Source organism: Pagrus major, chromosome 13, assembly GCF_040436345.1.
Source record: "Pagrus major chromosome 13, Pma_NU_1.0".
NCBI lineage: Eukaryota > Metazoa > Chordata > Actinopteri > Spariformes > Sparidae > Pagrus > Pagrus major.
In genome coordinates this window covers 28,637,593-28,659,254 of record NC_133227.1, presented here as the reverse complement: position 1 = coordinate 28,659,254, position 21,662 = coordinate 28,637,593, and the positions used below count along the sequence as shown (strand labels likewise).

The window sequence follows — 21,662 nt, the reverse complement described above, 5'->3', positions numbered from 1 at the left end:
CATGCTAACTTCAGTACGTCTTTGACAAAAGGCCAACACTGTTGTTTCTTCACACTCTTTTGATAATGTTCAATTCTTTAAATGTTTTAAACTAAAATTCTGGTCGTATCTTACAAATTGCTCCTTCAACGGTTTACACCACCCGTATTGATCTGAATAAAACTGATCAGTGGTTAAAGTAAGTGCAATATTCATCCCTATTTGGCTCTTTAGCTGCTAAATGCTCCACTATGTTCACCAGCTAGTTGGCCACTTTTATCTGTCAGCAGTTTGCTGCTGGGCTGCTGCTTGCGAGTCGCATTAACAGCAAGAATTTACAGTACTCTCTTTTCTCTTTTCCTTGTCTGGCTGTAATATATTCAGCCATTATTGAACCCATTGAGCCTCCATGTTGGAGCCACCCATGATTGCTTGGAGATTTGTGATGCTGCTGCAGGGACTGTGTGGAGAATGAACTTAAGATAAGAGATGGGGCACGACTGATCATTAGCACAAATAACATGTCATAAACATTCCTTTCACACACTCCACTCCAGCACTGACCAGCCACTCGGTTTGGGCGCGATGAAAGACAGTTTTGTTAGCAATTGCATTGATTGATTGCCTCATAAGTGTTCTGTAACTCCATTATTCCCCCTCTGCCCTCGTTGATGTGCTGATAGTGCCGATTAATGATGATTATAATTGTCTGCCTGTGAAGACGAGGAGGCATTGTTCACTTCAAGCGCCATAATAATGGCCTAATAACTCTGTGGAAAAATACAATTTACTATCGGCCGTGCTTTGGAGTGCACGCCTCAGACTACCAAAGCCAATCGTTTCTGACAACCACACACATTTCCCGCTAACTGAAACAAATGGCACAAGACAGGGCCCCGGTGAGAAAGTGCTGAAAGCCACAGAGGAAACTCCAAAACACAAGTCAGCAAAAAAAACAGGGAAATCTGATTGTGTACGGTCAGATTTTAGTTTTTGTTTGATGGGAGATGCAGAGAGATGAAGAGGCATAACTTTGTGATGTCTAAGCTGATAGTAAAAAAAACATTGATGTAAGAGTAAACAGAGCTAAAAAGAGGCAAGAAAAGTGCTTTCTCCTGAGAAAACTTTAAAGTTAAAGCTCACCAGGGTCCCCTAGAGGCTGCAATGTTAATCATGCCATGCAGGATGAAAGTCTTAGAGGGAAGCAGCAGTAACTTTGCTGGAACCTTATCAGATTTAATGCTGAAAATGTAAAAAGTTTTGTGGCAGTTTTTCACTTTCTTTTTTTTTTTCTGGCGGCTCTGATGAGGCTCTATTTCTTTAACTCCCCTTCAAAGCTCTGATTGGCTCAGCTGATTTTTCAACCAGAAAGCAGCCCACCAGCCCACACGAGACCTTTTTCAATCTTTAGACAAAAATGAAGATGAGGTAGAGGTCAGCGGGTCGTTAGATTAACAAAAACGATCAAATATCTTGACAATTCAAGTTAACATTTAAGCTACTGGTTTCCTCCCTTGGTCACAATCTCCTCCGTTTCACACCTTTTTCCCCTTTTAGTCACAACCGTTTTTTTGACACTGTACAGCTTGCAGTCTACTATACTGTTGTGCCTCATCCTCATCAGAGACTAAAAAGAAATAAATACAGAGGTACACATTTTCAGACATTCACATGCGAATAATTTGACTCTTATAAAAAGTTTTTAAAGGTAGGAGGGCATGCATTTTGTGCTTCAATCAAGGGGGTCGTCATTCAATCACGACTGTGCAGCTAACATAAAAAGCTCTTGCAGTGTACTCACTATTTAGTTTTGTTTTTCTTCTTTAAAAGTCTCCCGAACACAGAAAAAACAAACTAAAAAACTTCTGGGGGATGAAATCCTCCCTATTTTTGGGGTCTCAGGGTTGGCAAGTTTGAACACATTATGTGCCATGTACATTTTGAGAAGGACACCAAGCAAGAGACCACTGGTTCGAGACAGCATTTCAACATTTGTAAGAGTGAAAATACTGGCGATTTTTGACAAGACCGTGGGGACATTTAGCAGCTATCTTTGGTGTCACTAAAACCAGGTGTTTTAAGGCAAAGTGTAATCTTTTTTCTAACCCCAGACAATCTGTTTCTGTGCCTAAACCTAACAAGACATTAACCACAGCGTCACAACATAGAATTGAAATTTTAAAAAAATAACGTTATGTTTTTAATATATATATATATATATATATATATATATATATATATATATATATATATATATATATATATATATATATATATAGTAGATATATTGAGATTATAGGGATAAAACATACAAATGTACTATATCCAGTGTTTTCAGAAACACACAGAGCTATGTGGAAACAAAGTGTGATGCTGGTGCTAGAGGGAAGGTCAGGTGGCAGCTGAAATCATGACGTTATGTCTCAGAGCTTGAATATCTACGACTGTGGTGATCTTCAGCTGAATGGAGGTAAGGATAAATCATCTATATGCATTCTCAATATGTTGTTTAATAATCAACCCCCTCCTTTAGAAATATCTCAGATTGATCAAAGAGTTTGATCGCTCGAGCTTTTGTGTTTCATTCAGACTAATTCAAAAACAAACATGAATACAGTGACAAACAGCTGTATGAGCCAGAAGTAACTCAGCCTGTTTGAGCAGCTCTTTGGCAAAATCCTCATGGAGCAGCAGCCTGCGGAGAGGGGGATTAATAACACGTCTGATCCTGCATCACACTCTCTCTTCTGTCTCAGACACCTGCCTCAGCACAGAGCCTCCAAATGTGTTGCCATGAGTCGTGGCAGACAGGAGCAAAACGCCGTCCTGTCCGATCACACGTCTGAACAGGACTCAGTTCAGCTGACGGCACCGCTCTGACATTTGTTTACAACCAAGAAGTTTGATTATGAAAAATTCACACACGAGATACAAAAAGACTGACGGACAGGTTTTCCATTTCCTCTCCCCGAGATTTGGTTTTTGATTTTTCTTTTTCTTGCGTGGTGTGACAGTCTCAGATAACTGACCCTGAAACTGATATGAAACTAAAAAACTTCAAAATGAAACAGATCATGTCAGTAAAATTTTGCAAGCCGGCGGCAGCGAGAGAAAACAGAAGAAGTCATGCAACATTTAAGCTCTGAGAGAGTTCAGGAGAACAGTGAATTCTTCAAATGCTAAAAGAAATATGGCCCCATTGAATCCTCGACCTTGGAAAGAACAGCTGAATATTCAAGATCTGGTTTGGTTTTTGTCTGTTTACTAAAGCTTAATCACTACATATTTGCAGCACTCCTACTGGAGACAATGCTGTCAAATGAACTGCAATTACAGCAGTTTGTAGTCATAAAAATAAGGTAACCCTGTAATGAAACTGTCATTTATTTAAGTACGTTCAAAGTGCTTTTGTGTAACCATTTGTACAAGAAAAACACTTTCAGAAAAATGAAATAAAGCAAATTGAAAAATATCCTTAAAGCTGGAAAAAGAACAAAGCTGGAAGAAACAAATAAATATTAAATTACTGAATACTGCCGAGGCTGCCAAGCGTCTGCAGGTGTTGTGGGGAGAACAGCGTCAGCAGCTTGGCAGGCGAGACACACTCAGTGACACCAACATCAGAGTCACCTGCTCACATAATTACAATGGCACACTAAGTGTGTGTGTGTGTGTGTGTGTGTGTGTGTGTGTATCTTTATTTTGAAGTAGATGTGTTTCATTATTGCTGGTAATTCTTCTCCATACATCTCCCAGTTTGCAGAGAATCATAAAAGTATGATGGCTACCTCGCACATCACGTGTTTCCTACTAACTGCTAAAAACAGCAGCGCAGCCGGCAGGATAAAATGTTTGCAGTCAGTGTTTCTGCAAACCAGCGATGTGTTTACAATGTGCATGTCATAGCTGACGTACCATATTGATATTTCCACAAATGTGTCATCATCATCATGTCACATCGTATGTTTTGACGGGAGGTGGAGGGATGGTGGTGAAGTTGCAGGTGAGAGGACTGCCAAGCCAGTGATGACAGTTTGAGACGCCGTTACGACATTTTTAAGCGTGACACCACTGGATATATTCAAGGCGACGTGAGGACAACTTCCAGCTGTGTTTGTGTCGACCAAAAAACTTTTCTTACTCCAAGTGATTAAATTGAAAATGTGACCTAAAGAAATGTAAAGTTTCAACATATCCATGGTTTGCAGAAAATATATTGCCAACAGTTATTCTGAAGAAACAGTGGTGAAATGTTTTACAGAAAGGCTGACGTATGATGGTGCTGCTGCCACGATCTCGACATTCACACACAAAAAGCAGTCTGATCGAACACATCTTTGGTTGAGGTTTGTTTGGGATCAGGCACAAAAGCTACTTAGTTAGGGAAACATTGTGGTTTGGTTTGAAATAACTACTTCATTAGGATTAGACAAAAATTATGGCCAGGGGGGAAAAAAGAAACCGATGTTGACTGTCTGTAAGAGAGAGCGAGACAATTAACTCAATGAGCTCCAGTGCATCACGTCAGCTTTCTCTGCGAGGCCAGACGGAGAGGCACTGAGTGAGGAGCACACTAGTCTCGCATATCTGGAGCTATTTTTAACACCTGGTTTTGTGACTGTGCCAGCGCTGGAGAAAGAAGCACACCAGGCTGCGACAGAGTGACAGGTAGCTGTGAAGTTAGCTCCTGTCTGCGAGAGCTGTCCAGCAGCCCTGGCTAGCTTCTTCTCAAAGTGCTTTTCCTTGTGTTTTTAGTCACAGTAGCTCTCCATGGCATAACATATTCGGGGCTCAGGGTAGCAAACTGGCTGTTTGAGTCCCTGGCCCTCTACCACACTGACAACATATGTCCTCGGATCAGTGCATCACGCGTTCTTTCTCCCCACGGCTAACGGTGACGTGATCTTTGGCTGTGAGCCATCCTCGCACATGGCAGCAGGGTGTTTGTGCTTAATGTGGCACAGAATATAGAATAAAGCTGAAGAGTTGCATCACACGTGGGAAATGCTCCCTCACTGAGGCTCGGACTGCTCTAGCGAAGCCGTTAGCAGACAGTTTGGCTTTATGCAAATTGACCTATAGACCAAAATGTGTAACTGGTCCAATTAACCATTGACATTCCTAATTATAGACCAAGTTTTGTATAAACTTGAATGGATTAGTCAGGAAACCAGTGAAGATCTTCCTTCAGCACCAGCACGGTTATTAACACATTTTTCTCAGATGATACTCACGTAAAAGTACCCACAGTTCCTCGTACTAGATACTCGTTCTAGCAGAGTATCTTCATCTTTATTAAAAATTGAAATAAATCCGGCTTTTATGGACTGAAAATTTGATATATGGTTTAAAATCACGAGGATGCACCTTCAACAGTCGCTTACACACTCTAATCAAACATCCAAACACAATAAACACATCAAAAATAGTTCTCAGAGTTGGTTTGATTGGTTTCTTATTTCCACATGCTCGTATCCCCTTCGCTCACAAAGTGTATCATACATCAAAATAAATGTACCGCAGTAATGAAATATAACTGCTCTCTCCTCTGTGCTTTCAACAGACTCTCCCCTTCATGCACAAAGAGTACTGATAGCTTTCCAATAAACTCCGAGGCTACAGGCTGACTGAGAGAAGAAAATGGTGCTTGGTTACAAGCTAAATAATGGCCACTCTCATAAGAGTGGAGGTGTGTGTGTGTGTGTGTGTGTGTGTGTGTGTGTGTGTGTGTGTGTGTGTGTGTGTTAAGAAAGCAGAGTTGAAGAGCCAGGGAGGAAGAAAATAAGTGGCAAATTGGAGGCAAATCAAATCATCGGCCTTTGAGTCTTTTTCCCTCCACTGCTGCCATCCAACGGTGCCTCTCATTCAGCCAACTATTCATTCAGAGAGCCTGAAGAAAACCCAATGGTCCAAAAACAAAGTCTGTCTCTGATTAGAGAAAGAAATGAGGTTTTACAAAATGTTATTGGTTATTCCTGCTGCCAAATAGCCAGGCAGCTCCCCCATTAGGACTTATATAGACAACATGTGGATCGCTACCAGGGCCCGAGGTGCTGCTGCCAATGGAAACGCCATTACTGGGGCTCGCACGCCTCCCAAATGTAGGAATGTACAAAATGGCCGATGGCCAGAGGGAGTTTATTGGCCATTTCAATCTGTGGGTGAATGGGCAAGTGGAGAAATGTGATTGGCTGACTGAGACGTTACTAAACATTTAACTGTTTGTCGGTTACGGGTGATTGAACATAATCTCCAGTAGCTGAAGACTGAGGCAGAAGCTGCTACATGCTAACAGCTAACATGTGTTCATGTGGAAGTCTGTCTCCTCCATACATGACTCCTTCTGCCTCTTTTCACCAATATGTTCCTTGGAAAGGCTTTTTCGGTTTATTGCTCTTACATGCGTTGGTTGCCTGTGATGCGTTGTGCACTCGCCTTTGCCATTAGACCAGGACTGAATGGATCCAGCAACTGAACGCTCTCCACCGCTCCTCAAGTGCTATTAACTGTCCTGTTCCTCCATCTCGAGAGCCCCTGGAGCAATTCTTTTTTATTGTATGGTTGAAGCACCAGAACTTCACTTCAAGTTTTATATTTTTTTCCCTTTTATAACCCTCAACAACAACAACAGCAGCAGAGAGTAGCAGTGAAGCGGTGCAGGCAGAGTCGAGGAAGTCTGATGAAACCCTGATGAAAACGGCCTCCTCACCAAACGAAACCGCATGTTTTTTTATTCAAAGATGGACCCTTTCAGAAGAAGAAGAAGAAGAAGAGATCACATCTCTCGTAAAATATGCACATAAATATGTCTGCAAACAAAATCTTCAACTGATATGTTTATGCTACTACGAGTACTACTACGAACACCAACAACCTGTCTGATCGTCTACCTGCAGTTCATCTTAGCGACTTAGACTAACGACCCCGACCACAGTGTTATAAACCAGACTTCTCCTTTCATGTTTGTGCACCAGACTCACCGAGATAAACGCTTGTGTATTTATGGCACTCGTCTTTTCTGACCCTTTATTCTGAGAGCACCGGCACCGCTTTTGCCTTTTGTCCCACTTTGTTGCCCCTCATTAACACCGAGACCGCATTCTCGCCTCGGCGCTCCATTTGTCGTGCGCTGCAGCCGCTTACTGGCCCGTTACAGATGAGATAAGTGTGGTTAACGCTTACAGATGCTGAAAAGGTCACAGAATAACAGTAAACAATTTAATGAGAGGTCCGACCTGTTCAGCGTCTGACAAAGCCTCTTTTCAGCGATTAAACAAAAAAACAGAGAAGAGTAAGAAAACAACCAATTTCGGCGCTTAATTCGGCCGTACAGGCGTGAGGCCGGGCCTCGGGCCAGGCTTGGCTGGAGGGCATAATGAATACTTAAACATCTGAGTAACTTTGGGCTCTGTCTGTTTCTTTTTAATCGCATACAAATGTAGAAAACATTTTCTCTTCTCTGTTTTATAAATGGCTTTAGTATGCTTGTCAATAGCATTGCTGAGCACATGATTAATACAAATTGCCAAAGCCTGCAGTTGTAAGCCCTTCCTGACAGATATGCAGCCAGTTTCCACTCCCAACCTGTCAAATACAGCAGCTGGTAGGTGGTCCTTCATTTCTAAGTTTGGCGCTGTATTTACGTCTCCAGCGTCTGTCATTAAAGTTGCATCAATCATCTCACATTGTAGTTAAAGAAAACAGAGACAGAGATGCATCTCTGATTTATCTGATTGATTGAAGTAATTCAAAGACTGAAATAATAAAAAGAAAGGTTAATGAAAAGCAGTTTAGAGGGAAAAGAAAACTAGTGGTCTAAAACTCCCTTCACATGCATTGGAGGTGAATGGATTTTCGTCCCTGATGTTTACAGCGTTGAATAATGATATCTGGAGAACACAATTTGTCTCCCTCGAAACATCGTCCCAGCTTCTCCCAGATAATCTGCACAGCCTGCTGTGAACGCTTTTCCATTCGGAGCTACAGTCTACCAAAAGCACAAACACACTGATAGGTTTGTGGATTATCCAAATAAACTGAACACTGTTTTTTGGAAGGATATTTTTTTTCCTCTTGTTTTTCAGCACCACAAAATAAACTATGTCCATTTTATTCTGGTGGAGGCAAAACATCAGATACCTTCAGTTTGGGGGTGAATAAAAAAGAAAACTATCTGCATTCATTCTCAAAATATGTTTATACGTGTCTGCTGCTGTAGTCATATTTAATTTGGGTGATCGTCTGGAAATATCTGCAGGTCTTAAAAAAAAAACACCTGGTTTAGACGCAACATAAACGGCTGGAAATGTCTCCACAAGTCCTTAAAGATATCCAGTGACTCAAACTGCGGCAGCCAAAACCGTTTGGCAGACTTGTCGGCTTGTACAGAAACAACTCCACCTCCTGATGGGAAAGGTGGCTAATAAGCATATAATCTGAACGTGATATGCCATGTTTGGTGCAAATGTCAACCTTGAGCATATCTGTGGTTTGCAGAAACATTAACTGCTAACATTATATCCAGGCGCCTGGGCTGTTGTAAGCCTGAAATCAGGACATTTTCCAACCATGTTTAAGCCAAAACATGATCTTTTCCTCACCCTAACCAAGAGATTTTTGGGGGCTAAACCTAACCAGACCATAAGCACAGTATTGTCACAACATAAAATTTAAATTGAACCTCAAGAAACGTAAATCTGCAACATAAAGAAAAGTGAAGTTTCAACATGTGTCCACATCTCATCTGAAGCATATCAGGGACTTCATTCCATAGTTTAGATCTTAAAAGTCACTGAAAACTGTAGAGCAGCTGCTGACTTCAGCTGAAAAAGTCTCCTCAGACCCACACAGAACAGACTATCATCACAGATCTACCCTTTTTTTTTGCCGTTAAGCCCGTGAACCCTGAGGCGATACTTCACCAGCATAATTAACTTCTAATCTTTAATGTCACCAAAGCTAACAGGCTCTCTGTTAGCATGACTTTATTATGGACTTTAAAAGGTTTATTCATAAAGCACATAGAACCAGAGAGGACGTCATCACAGCGAAGCAGAAAAAAAAAAGAAAACCTGGTGACATCACTTTCAACGGGACAGAAAGAGAAGTGTCAGCAGAGGATAGGAAAAGTCTGAGAGGAAGCTCGGAGTGTGGTTCGGCACCCCGCGGTGATTTAAGAGGTGTCGGACTTCAACTTGGCAGAAAACCCACCGCAGCTTCCTCAAACAGGCCGAGACGAGAAAGAGAAAGAAAGAGACGGAGAGAGAGAGAGAGAGAGAGAGTAGGGAAAGGAAGAGGGTGTGGAGGTGAGGAATGAGGAGAGGAAACAGAAGCAGTAATTTAAGAGGTAAAGATCAGGAAGCACTTCCTCTCTGCGGCTGCATGGAGACGCTCCGGGGATCGACTTCCTCTGTGTGTGCCGAGGAAATGTCTTCAAGGACAGGTCTTTTATGTGTCAATACAAGAGTATTACTTTCCCTGTTGTTTGTGTTCAACTTAATATTAACATGATTGAATTACAGGTTTTTTTTTTAAGCTGAGATTTCTGTTATGAAAACTGGATTTTCCTTGATTCTGTTATTTGATTTTTTTTTTATAGCTCATAAACACAAAACATTCGATCCATCAATCTCTAGCCAAAGCTTCCTGCAAATCATTCGCTTTGTGTTGTTAAATTAAGCGACAAATTGATTTTTTATGAGTCAGGAAACGATGAAAATCATCCTAAGCGACAATAACAGTAAAAAACCACCTCGAAGTTTCTTGGAAATATAGCTTGTAGGGAAAAAAGGGTTGAGATTTTCAAAATGGGTGGGTTAAAGAAAAGCTTGGGCGTTTGTGAGAGAGATGTAAAGAGTCCTCTTCGATCAGCCCGAGCGCGGCGACAGGTCAGAGCGCCGCTGCTCGCCTTTATCCCAGGAGAGAGACAGTGATGCTAAATTGCCTGTCCTTTTTCCATGCTCCCTCTCTCTTTCTCTCTCCCTCATTCCCTCTCTCTCTCTCTCTCTCTCTCTCGCTCTCTGTGAGAGGCTAACATCTTAATCATAATTGTGTCATGAGCCATAAACACTCATACGCTTGGCTGTGGAGGCAGCCTCGGGGGAAGTAATGGTGCTGAATAATAACAATAAGTTTATTTGTGGAGCACTTCTGTAAAAACTTTTCACAGCTTATTTCGGTTTACATTCAATGGAGAGCGGTGAGACTGTTTATCAAGTAGAGTAGCATCCAATTAAAAGAAAATCAAATTTTTTTTTGACAATTTGGGAAGATTTCTTGTAATCAAAAGTTATAAAACATTCTAATAAAAGAGTCTCATATAACATTAGTACTGATTAAATGGTGCTTTTACTGTCGCAGTCGAAATGTTCATTTTTGAGAACATCTTAAATGAGTGCTGCTCTTCAAAAGGAAAAACTGGAGGACGAGATACAAAATGTAAGACAGTGAGAGAAAGTGTTTGAATTATGAGAGTGAAAAACTGAACGAATGACTCAGCTCGTTGCGTTTACTCCAGAAGATCTCAGGAGAGAAACAGCGTGAGTCAGAGAGAGAGACAGTGGACAGTTCAAGACATGTTGAACTATTGCTGCACTTTTAATCCATCCACCGTGACGAACTGATGAGCCGAGGGAGGGGGCATAATCTAAAGTAGTCTTTCGGTTTCCAGTCTGTGGAAATTACCCAAGATGCAACAATCGAACAACACAACACAACACGGCACACGAGATGGACTCTGCTGCTGTGGTCCGTTATTTATCTGCTACACCAACACAGGGGAAATAACTCTATACAGCTTTTATGTTCCTTAAAGCCTGGACTAATGAATTTCCAAATGCAGCTGCACCACTCTTGGTGGGTAATTGATCAACATTGATAACCTGAGAACTAATAGCTCGATGAGGAGCTGTAGCTCAACCTCGGGCTGGACGATAAGGCCTTAAAATTATATTGTGATATTTCAAGGTTATATTATGAGACAGAAAATAAAATAAAAAGCCAAAAATGTCCATAAAAGCACTTCAGAAATTAAGGGAATGGGCGACAAAATCAAATATCAAAATATTTTTGACCAAAGACTTTGACAATATTGTTGGGACGCCTACAGGTACTTTGACAAATTATTAACTCAATGGAATTTTTGATAAATAATCATCATTGACGTGGATATAATAACTAAGTGGGTCTGCTACATACCCTGGTCTGGGTATGGTCAGTTCAGAAAGTTACATCACTTTACTGTAAAACCAGGAAAAGACAACACTTGACATATCATGATATAAAATCTAAGACAATATGCAATCCCATATCACAAAAACGACGTATCAATATATTGCCAAACTCTAGTTTGAACAAATACAAATTCAGACCATTTTAAAGTCTCCACCCTTTTTCAAACTTAGGTTGTTCTTTCATTTAAAGGTTGTTGTTCAGTAGCTGCCTCTGAAGCGCCATAACAATTAGCCTATGTCACGTCAATTTTTCACCAAGTTAAAATAAAACGTCTCAGAGGGCTTCACCGTTCTTATGACATACAACACCCTCTGTCCTCAGACCCTGTTTAATAAAGAAAAACTATGAGCAGAATGTAAGATTGGTATCAAGGATTCAGAGTATCAGAATTACATGAGTGAAAAACAGAAAATGTGACGTAGTTTGATGCAGTTACCAGAAAGAAAAAGTGTGAGTCAGAGAGAGACACAGACATTACACCTTCAAATTACCACTAAACGCTACCACGCACAATTTCTATAAAATGAGACAGCCTCTATTCTCAGACCCATTGTTCAAATAAAGAAAAACTCCACAAAAAAATCTGAAACAGGAGAAGGAAGAAGGTTCAGGGAGAGCTAGAGATGAGGGACGAATACACAACCACGAGATGAAAATCTAAATATTATCAGGGAAATATTCAGGTGATGACTTTCAGATCGAGTGCAGAAGTGTTTGGAGTGACGATATAAACGGGGTGAAAATGGTTTTCTGGGATGGATTTCGCTCGATTGTTTTGTTTTGATTGAGAGACCCCACATGGCAGAAGTTACATCCCGTGTGTTCAATTTGCATGATTCATATTTTTGTTGGGTCTCAATAAGCGACTGTTTGTGTGTCCTTCAGGGAGAGGCCATATCTAAGTCTTGTCTCATTGGATAACGGTTAAAGATTCATTTACTCTCTCTCCCTCCTTTTTAACCATTTTGTGAAACACCCTGATGTAGGCCATGTGCTGAAGTGCCTGGGCTGAATAAAGTGCAGACTCTATCAGTCAGTCAGTGGTGTGTCGGAGTTGTATTTCACATTCGAGCGGTTTAAACATGTTAAAGCTCCTGTACGGTTCTCTGACGTGACTAAAAACTACATCCTGATGCGGTTTCAGGCTGATGTAAAGTTCTGCTCTGCACCGTTAGATTAAAGTAGCGTTGGCACTAAGAAAAAGAAACCTCTCCAGTAGAGAAGTGGTTGGTTCAGTGCCTCGGTCTCAGTCATCTCTGTGTTTCCTTTGGTATTACACTCAGGGATTGGCGGTGATCCAGAAAATATCAGACACCTTCCACTGGCTCAGCTGCCCGTCCGTTATGGCAGGATCTCTCTGCTTATTGGACGAGTCTGTGGGGGATTTTTTTCAGAGGAAGCTCATGGATTTTCTGTGGCTCAACCAGATGGCACACAACTTCTCTTTCCAAAACCCACAGTAAATAAATATTAATCTCACAGCCAAAAGCAGCTTCCCGGAGACAGATCCTTGGATGCACGTCTGCAGTGGGTGCTGTGGGTTTTTCTACATTTCTTTTGAGCGCAGCAGGGGTCTCTCTACCAACCAAAAACAATCTCTCTGGCTTCAAATCAGGGTTCTGTATTTTATTCATTCCTCAGTAAAGAACATTTGCAAATGAGGCTATGCTACCGATAATGCAAGATGGGATTATTTATGACAGAAAAGAGCATAACTTCACTTTCCTTTTGAGCGTTCTAGCAATCATCATTCAGAAGCATTCAAGCTGTGCCCATTGAAACGATAATAACCTCTCTTTTCTGATGTCTGTCCAGACTGAACTGCTGTCTGACTCTTCACTACAAACTGCTTGAGTAGTGAAAAAGTAAATACTCTAATGGTTTCAGAACCAGACTCACTTCATGTCCGGGAAACAATACAGCCAAAAAAAGCCACCATCGTGCAAATTGTACACCACTAATGGCATTTAAAATGGCTGCTTTCCCAGCTGTCTGCGATCAGTCACCATGGTAACAAAGTAATGCTTGTGTAATTACAGGCCTCAATTCAAAAACTGAAGGGAAGAGTCTAAGGGGGAAACTTGAAGTATCAACCATTGTCAGTGTTCCCTGTGACTGCTGCATGAAAGAGCATTTGATTTATTTTTCAAGAGTTTCTTTCTGAAGAGCACTTTTACCTAAAGTGCTTCTGGTTTGTAGCACAAGTGGACACACATAAAAAACCTGCTGAACCCTGTAGGGCTGCATGCAACAAGGAGGAGGAGGGATTCAATAATAAGATTTACAGAAGAATGAAGCAAAATAAAATAAAGCTTTAGCATGAAATAAGAGAATATATAACTAAGCATAACATAAGTACACAGGTAGATTGACTTAAAGTGTCTTGAAGAAGGAATGGAGGGGTAAGAAGTGTCCTCCAGGATCTGAAGATATCTTAAGATGCTTGTGAGATACTGGAGTACCTCCCTGGGTGGCCATTGTCTTAAGTTTCTGTTCATTTTTAGCTGTTAGACGAAACCAGGTAAAAGGTTAGGACACTCCTCACATGGGATTGAGGATTTATCTGCTTACTTTGATGCTCTGGACTGGAAATGTGCTTCCAAATAAAACCACACAGGTTACATGGAAGAGACCACGAGGATACAAGCTACTGGTACTACTTCCTGTCCTGTTATTTCACATTTGTCTCAGTGACATTTAACATCAGGTAGCTTTATGAAAAAGGGAAATTTTGATGTTTTTTTATTTTTACATTCTTGTGTCACTTTGTGTTATGTTTAAAATCCATTTTAGACATAATTAAGTTTTGTATTTCAGCATTATATTTAGCAAGTCTAATGCTGAGCCTTATGAGCAGTCAGACCATCACACAGGGTGTACACAAATCTCAGTTCAGTCAGATTACCTGAACTGGGATGTGGAGGTCACACAGAGTTGGTTATAAACTGTCACTACACAGCATGGACTGTAGGTCAAGGTTAAACCAGAAAGTTTGTCTGCATGATTCAAACACTGATGAACTGTGCAACTCCTTCGGCAAAGTAGAAATATGCAAGTTACCTGACACACGTGTCCTGGTATGTAACTGAAACAGACAGCTGTTTTCAAGAGTTATTTTTGTGCAGTGAATCAGCTGATTCTGTCAAATAAGAAGCCTCAAGCTCATGTGCTTAGAGCCCAAAAACAAAGAACAGTGGACAACTTTCACTGGAATGAATTTTCATCAACTTTGAACATGGAATACTCTTTTCATACATCGATCACAAAAACATCCAACAGACTGTTTGGGTGATAATTTAATTTAATTGAGTCTTTTAACACTGAGTATATATGACTGACAGCTACAGTCTTGCCCAAGTCATGCAAGCAAATGCCCATTAAGTACATGTGTTGTAAAACCCGGTCAGTTTGGTTTTGACATAGTTTTAAAACATACATAGTCACAAAGCTAAAACAGGCCATAAATGGACAATTAACTGCATCATGAATAATTTACTCTGACTAGATCTTACTGATTTGGTAATGTATCTTTCTTGTACCTTTGCAAGATTAATAACTGTAATATGCTAATGGTGAAATGAAGTAATCTTTGTTTTAGTGCCATACCACCGGACTACACAGCAGCTTCTCTCCTGAGACCGTTTTAGTGCTGTACCACCAGACTACACAGCAGCTTCACTCCTGAGACTGTTTTAGTGCCGTACCACCAGACTACACAGCAGCTTCACTCCTGAGACTGTTTTAGTGCCGTACCACCAGACTACACAGCAGCTTCACTCCTGAGACTGTTTTAGTGCCGTACCACCGGACTACACAGCAGCTTCACTCCTGAGACTGTTTTAGTGCCGTACCACCAGACTACACAGCAGCTTCACTCCTGAGACTGTTTTAGTGCCGTACCACCGGACTACAGAGCAGCTTCACTCCTGAGGCTGTTTTAGTGCCGTACCACCGGACTACCAAGCAGCTTCACTCCTGAGGCTGTTTTAGTGCCGTACCATCGGACTACAGAGCAGCTTCACTCCTGAGGCTGTTTTAGTGCCGTACCACCGGACTACCAAGCAGCTTCACTCCTGAGGCTGTTTTAGTGCCGTACCATCGGACTACAGAGCAGCTTCACTCCTGAGGCTGTTTTAGTGCCGTACCACCAGACTACCGAGCAGCTTCACCCCTGAGGCTGTGAAACTCCTCAATTCCTCCTCAGCACTCCACCATGAAAAATATTTTTTTAAACTGACTTATCCGACCCCGTGACAGGGATTGAGAATAACTATAAATATTGTACAGAATCCGATGGTCTCGTTTGTCGGTCATATAGAGGCATCAGTATGGTTGTAGACTGTTCCATAACCAGTTAAAAACTCTGTGCGTTTAACTAAAGCATCTAAATACTTGTTCCGCGGCTGTTCCGACACCACATCAGTGCCAGATCATATACAGTTTTTGATGCGTTAAGGAAATGCATCCTATTCCGTTTACCGAGTTTAGGGATGCTGTCACATTTGCAAATTCAATAAAAGCAGGGTCATTGATTTTGCACATTGTCTAGTTTACAGCCAAACAGACGGGTAATAAATGCAGCTCATGTCACTAAATGTTTATGTGGCGTTTATGTATCAGGATTTTTCATCCAACATGTAATTTCATTTAGAGCTCTTTGCATTCATTTACTCGGCCGTCAGGTCACCAGCTGACTGATGGATGTTTTGACTTCTCTGCACTTCAAACATTGTTTCCGGTAAACATCTGTGGTATTTACTGCACACTGCGCTCATCCACCACATCATCATTATAGGTGCTCGGCCGCAGTTGTCCATCTTTCTCTGATGCACCCTGAACATTCATTGGTATGCACGCCGCTGCGTTGTTTGGGAGTCTGGGATCATTTAGAGCAACAATTTTTATGGTAAGTGCCAATCGGTCATGCTGTACTCTCTCAGGGGACGTGATGGAGTTTAAAAAAAAAGAAAATAACAGATCAGTATACAGAGAGAGAAACAGAGAAATGAGACACAAAAGTGGAAAAGACAGAGAGAGATAAACTGAGAGAGAGGCTGAAATACTTTGCAAGAACTTGCAGAATGAAATAAAACACAAAGGGGATGCAGGGGAGAGGGAGAACGAGGAGAGGAGAAGAAACCAAAGGACGAATGAAAGAGACAAAGATACAGAGATAGAGGAAAGAAAAAGATGTGTGTGCTCCAGAGAAAAGTGGGGAAACAAAGAGACCATAACCTTGAAGCTGAAGTTGAAAATGAAAGACGGTTAAAGGAAGCTTTGCTTTTTTAAAGGTCTATCTTAATACAGTATCCCCAGGTCCTATGTATGCTGAAGGATATATATTTTAAATAGCAGCTATGTTCGGAAAATAAACATTATCCTGCTTGCATGTTTTTTCCTTAGACTGCAAAATATATTTCTATGTCTAAGCACTTAGTTAAAGATCCCTTCCAGACATGTTTTATGTAAAATACTCGATACTTTATCATAATTTGTGTCTGATGTGGTTTTTCCACAAAAGTTAAATTATCTTGTCAAAATCCTTAAAATGACATTTCGTTGTAAAATAAAAATCCAGATCTATGAATATTTAAATGTTTTTTTTTTTTACTTTTAGGAGTTTAACTGCTGGTAAATAAGATGTCTCAGTTCACTTAGTACTTAAGTTGTTTTTTGTGGCTTTCAGCAAGACTATCACTACATTTATGAACTGTGCGAGAGTCTGAGGAGATCGGAGCGTAAAAAGTCCAAGACCGTCACACCAGAATCCAGGGTTTTCTTCCAGCCTGTGGTTCTAGGCCCAAGGCTCAATGTTCAAGGATAGCTTTGGTAAAATTCTGTTTTAAGGCAACAACAGCTCAGGTTAGGAAAACAACCTAATCTATAGGATCTGTGTATATGTTGACATTTTAAACTTGTGCTGAGTGTCATGAAAAAATGCATGATGCCTATGTACTCAAATACTATAAATTAAATGCCATCACTATTTTGCAGACTGCTGTGATACTGTGTTGGCAGGAATCATATTTCTACATGATAGCTGACCAGCATTGGCTTTCAAACTGTGTGTGTGATGTCACAAATCCTGCTCATAGGCCCGCCTCTTTTTAAAATCATATTTTCAATGAGCTCAGAAAAAGTGTCCACTGTCCACAAGACAGGGTGTGTTAACTTTTTCAGTATCCAGTCCAAACCAGAATCTTTCCTTTAACTGAAGTCGTGTTGTTGCCGAAATCTAACCACAGTCAGCAGCTGTCAACGTCCTGTATACTTTGCTTGAGGAAATTATGGCAATGTTGGGTACTTCTGCACCTCCGCCCCTTGTGTTAATGCAAGAGACTTGAGTTTGGAAATAGACACAGTCATACCGTTAATAGTCTAACTACATATGGTTCCGATAATTCTCTAGCAGACCATAGTTTTATGCGCAGATGTCATAGAAAGTCAGAACTGTAAAAACACTCATTGAATGTGGAAAAATGTTATTGGACATAATCTGGGGTTTTGCAGATCATTGAGAGATGGGGGAAAATATTGTACACAAGGCAGCAATGTTCCCTCCAAAATGTTATTTGCAAAAACATTTTGTTTGGGGATGCAGAGACCACACTGGCCACACAATATCCACAAAATGTCCTCACAAAAATGCATTTTAATGTTCAGCTGAAGCAATTACGAGGTTTGAGCAGTCTGAGCAGACCAAATCAAGATGTTTATCTTTCTTTAGTTTCAAAATTCAATCTTTTCTCTTTCCCCTCAGTGTTTTTCTTTGCTGAGCTGCAGTGAAGAGATACTTCTTTGTATTCACATGCAGGGACAAAGCACATTAGGTAATAAATCTATATGCAGCTACCTTGACTTCAGCTTCAGCAGAACTTTATAATTCAGTTCTGTTGAGAACAAGGACTGTCGACTGTGTCACACATCTCTTACGCTTGGAAGGGATTGAAGCTTCGTGGCCAAACCATCAAAAACTGAGCATACATACGACAATGTAACTGTGATGCCACCGAGACACTCCCTTGCACATTCATATCACCCGTCTGAGAGCACAAACTGCCCCCAAACAACAATTACAAGTCTGCTTCTAATTTGTACTGAAATATGACAAACACCATGCCAATTAGCACAATACTTCATATCCCTCACCATGCTGAACTGTGGCTGAAATCCACCTCAAAGTCACATAAACAGCAAATTAAAGTGAAAATATCTAAACTGTGAACATTAACAAAAAAGCCCGACAACAGATGGCCTGTTGTTATTTTCAGGTGTTTCCTGCTGATGTTTGAAATTGCACAAACTTTTTCTGTCTTCTGGAATTTGTCGTCAGTGTGCCAGATGTCGTACCTCAACATGACATCAGGTTTATCAGTGTCCCAATGAACAACAAGATGGATGCAGAAACACGAACCACTCAAAGTTTAGCTGCTTTTAAAGTGTTTAAGGATTAAGATTTTCTTCTAATCTGATTAAATATTTCTCCGAACACCCTGAACGGCAGGTCTGACAAGTTAAATCTTAATTGGATTGCATTGTTTTGGGGTGTCTGATTAGGATATGAACATCAAGGTTGTATTGATCTTTATTTACAACACCTTACTTCAAGACCAATAATTCGTTTTTAAATGTCTAATAAGGTTTACCTTGTTGCTCGCTTAAAGCTTTCTCGCGTAGACTCTTGATTGTTCTTCTGTTTAGACACGTAGGTTTTTTATCTTCTAGTTCTTAAGGAAACGGCAGATTTTAATTAGTTTAAAAATATATGGCGAGAGACAGAAACAGCCAAAAGGAGAGAGACAGAGGGAGAGAGGGAGTTGCCTTGTTTATTCTGCCCTACAGGAAAGAGGACAGGAAAGAGGGAGGTCACAGGAAGTGGATGCAAACTGGCTCAGATATTTTCAACTCAAAGACTGAGAGGCATTAAGCGCATCTGTGAAGTTATCTATAGGAAACATAAATAATCTTATAATAAGACAGTCTACAGCCATGCAGCTCTGTGAGGCCATAGTGACATGTAGTGGTGCTAAAGGCTAGATTTAGCCCATTTAGCCTAACTGCATTTTAAACTAGAAAACATCAAATCAGTGCTTAGTATGTATTTTCTAAATCAGTAATCTAAACTATCAATCAGGTCAGCAAATAAAAAAAGAACACTGCTTCAATACCTGGCCACAGCAGCAACAGAAGTGCTTTATAGGCTCACATTAGCAATCTGTGTCCCGAACCTGTCAGTCTGCGCTGACACTACAGGAACATTAGCACCAACTGATGCAACTTTGCTGCTGCACTTTAGTTGAATTTCAGGCATCATATCCCATCAAAGGAAGGAATGCAACTTTGAAATACCTCAAAATGCAGGACTGTCATGCACAAATCAGCAATGACAATGTAACATAAGCTAGCTAGCTAGTTAGCTACTGGAAATCAGCAAATGACAGAGTTCCCATAACCCTTGGTTTGAGGTTTGCCTCTGCAAACCTCTGGAGGGCCATGCAGCCCTAAGACTTCGCCCTACCCCTCTATCCCAAAAGTATTGGGGCACCCTACCCCAAGGCATGACTGTGCAAAACAGAGGGCTAGGACCATGATATAGGAGTTTATGTATAGAAAGTAAAATTTAAATTACTGTTTTATACATAAGCATAGAGTAAAAGTCTGTTATAGCAAAATTCCCAGTTGTCGAATTCTGAACAAGACCGACTGATTAATGAATCAAGCTGCACAAACTTGGAGCCAAACCATGCCTTCATGTTCACAGTGTAAGAAACACCGTCAATTAGCAGATTGGAACCGACAGAACGGGCCCATTTCCATCAGAAACACATTCATCTAGGTGTCAGCAATCAATCACATCTATTCACACGGTGTGATTTGTCTCATGAACAACAATTTTGTCGGGAGAGAGAAAAAAATAGACGGGAAGTTGTTTGCAGAAAGATTTTAAGGGTATTTTCTTTTGTTAAATAATGCTTCCAATTTGTGGACACAATCACAGACCTCACACTGAGCACAATCAGCAAGGTAATAAAAAAAGTTATTTCTCAGAAAAATAAAGCTGATGAAGACCCTTGTACAGTATGTTGATGAAGGTTCTCAGTCATCCAGGTCATGCTAATTCTAAGTGCTGTACTGTAGGCAGCTGGAAGTGTTTCAGTTTCTTGAAGACGTTTCACCTCTCATCCAAGAGGCTTCTTCAGCTCTAACTAACTGGAGGGGAGTCGCAGGCTTTTAAACTCTGTGTGGGAGTGTCCTTACAGAGTTGTTAAGGACACGTGTGAGCTCTGAGTTTCAGAGTTGTTAGGGCCACTTGTGGGTCGTTGACCCAACCGGCCTTCATGTGGGTTGCTAGGGCCAGGTGAGCCCAGGTGTGAATGGTTGTTGAGCTGTCTGGGGAGGGAACTCAGTACAGCATTGTAGGTGGGTGATAAGTAATGTCATAGGCCACCTCCTCTGTTCAAAGGCGGTCCTTCCAGTTTTATGTAGATGGATTCTTTTACTCCTCTTTGAAACCATCTGTCTTCTTTGGCCAAGATGTTTACATTGTTGTCCTCAAAGAAATGATCTTTCTCCTTCAGATGTAAGTGGACAGCAGAGTCTTGACCTGAGGAGTTGGCCCTCCTGTGTTGTGCCATTTGTTGTGGAGAGGTTGTTTCGTCTTCCCAATGTACAAATCTGTGCAGTCCTGGCTGCATTGAACAGCACAAACTACATTACTCTGCTTACGCCTGGGTGTTTTGTCCTTAGGATGGACAAGTTTCTGCCTCAGCCACTGAACCGGGATATGATGTTTATCCTCCTGAGTTTCTCAGATGTTCCTGCGACATAGGGAATAACAATGTTGTTACGTTTTCTCTTCTCCTCCTCTGTCTGCTCTGGATCTTCTAGAGGATTTGACAAAGGTCCAGTTTGGGTAGCCCCAGGCTGTAACTGCTCCCCTGATGTGCTTCTGTTCCTTCTCCTTCCCCTCCGTCTTTGTGGGCATGGTCTCTGCCCGATGGTTTAGGGTTCTGATGACCCCCAGCTTGTGCTCCAGTGGGTGATGAGAGTCGAACAGCAAGTATTGATCTGTGTGTGTAGGTTTTCTGTACACCTGCCTGTTGAGGCTTCTGTCTGCTTCAATGTGTACAGCACAGTCCAATAAGGGCAGCCTGTCTCCTCTGATATCTTCCCATGTGAACTTGATGTTATTGTGCACAGCATTTATATGATCTGTGAAGGCTTCCACTTCCCTTGTTCTGATTTTGACCCAGGTGTCGTCCACAAATCTGAACCAGTGGCTAGGAGCAGTTCCTTGTACAGTATGAATCATTTAAAGTTTGAATTTAAGTGAGAAAAAGTCAAAACTTTCAGTATCGGTTCTGTCCTGTTTGTATTATTTTTCGAAGCATATACATTCATCCAGGAATGCTGATTGACCAGCGAGGTCTAATTATGTCTGTCTCGGTTTG

General features: G+C 41.1%; 1 protein-coding gene across 3 annotated transcripts in view; it reads right to left on the bottom strand.

Moving 5' to 3' along the window:
- The window catches only part of sgcd (sarcoglycan, delta (dystrophin-associated glycoprotein)), a 255,670-nt gene that overhangs the window by 105,805 nt on the left and 128,203 nt on the right, over window positions 1–21,662 (bottom strand). The gene's annotated exons all lie outside the window — the stretch shown is intronic.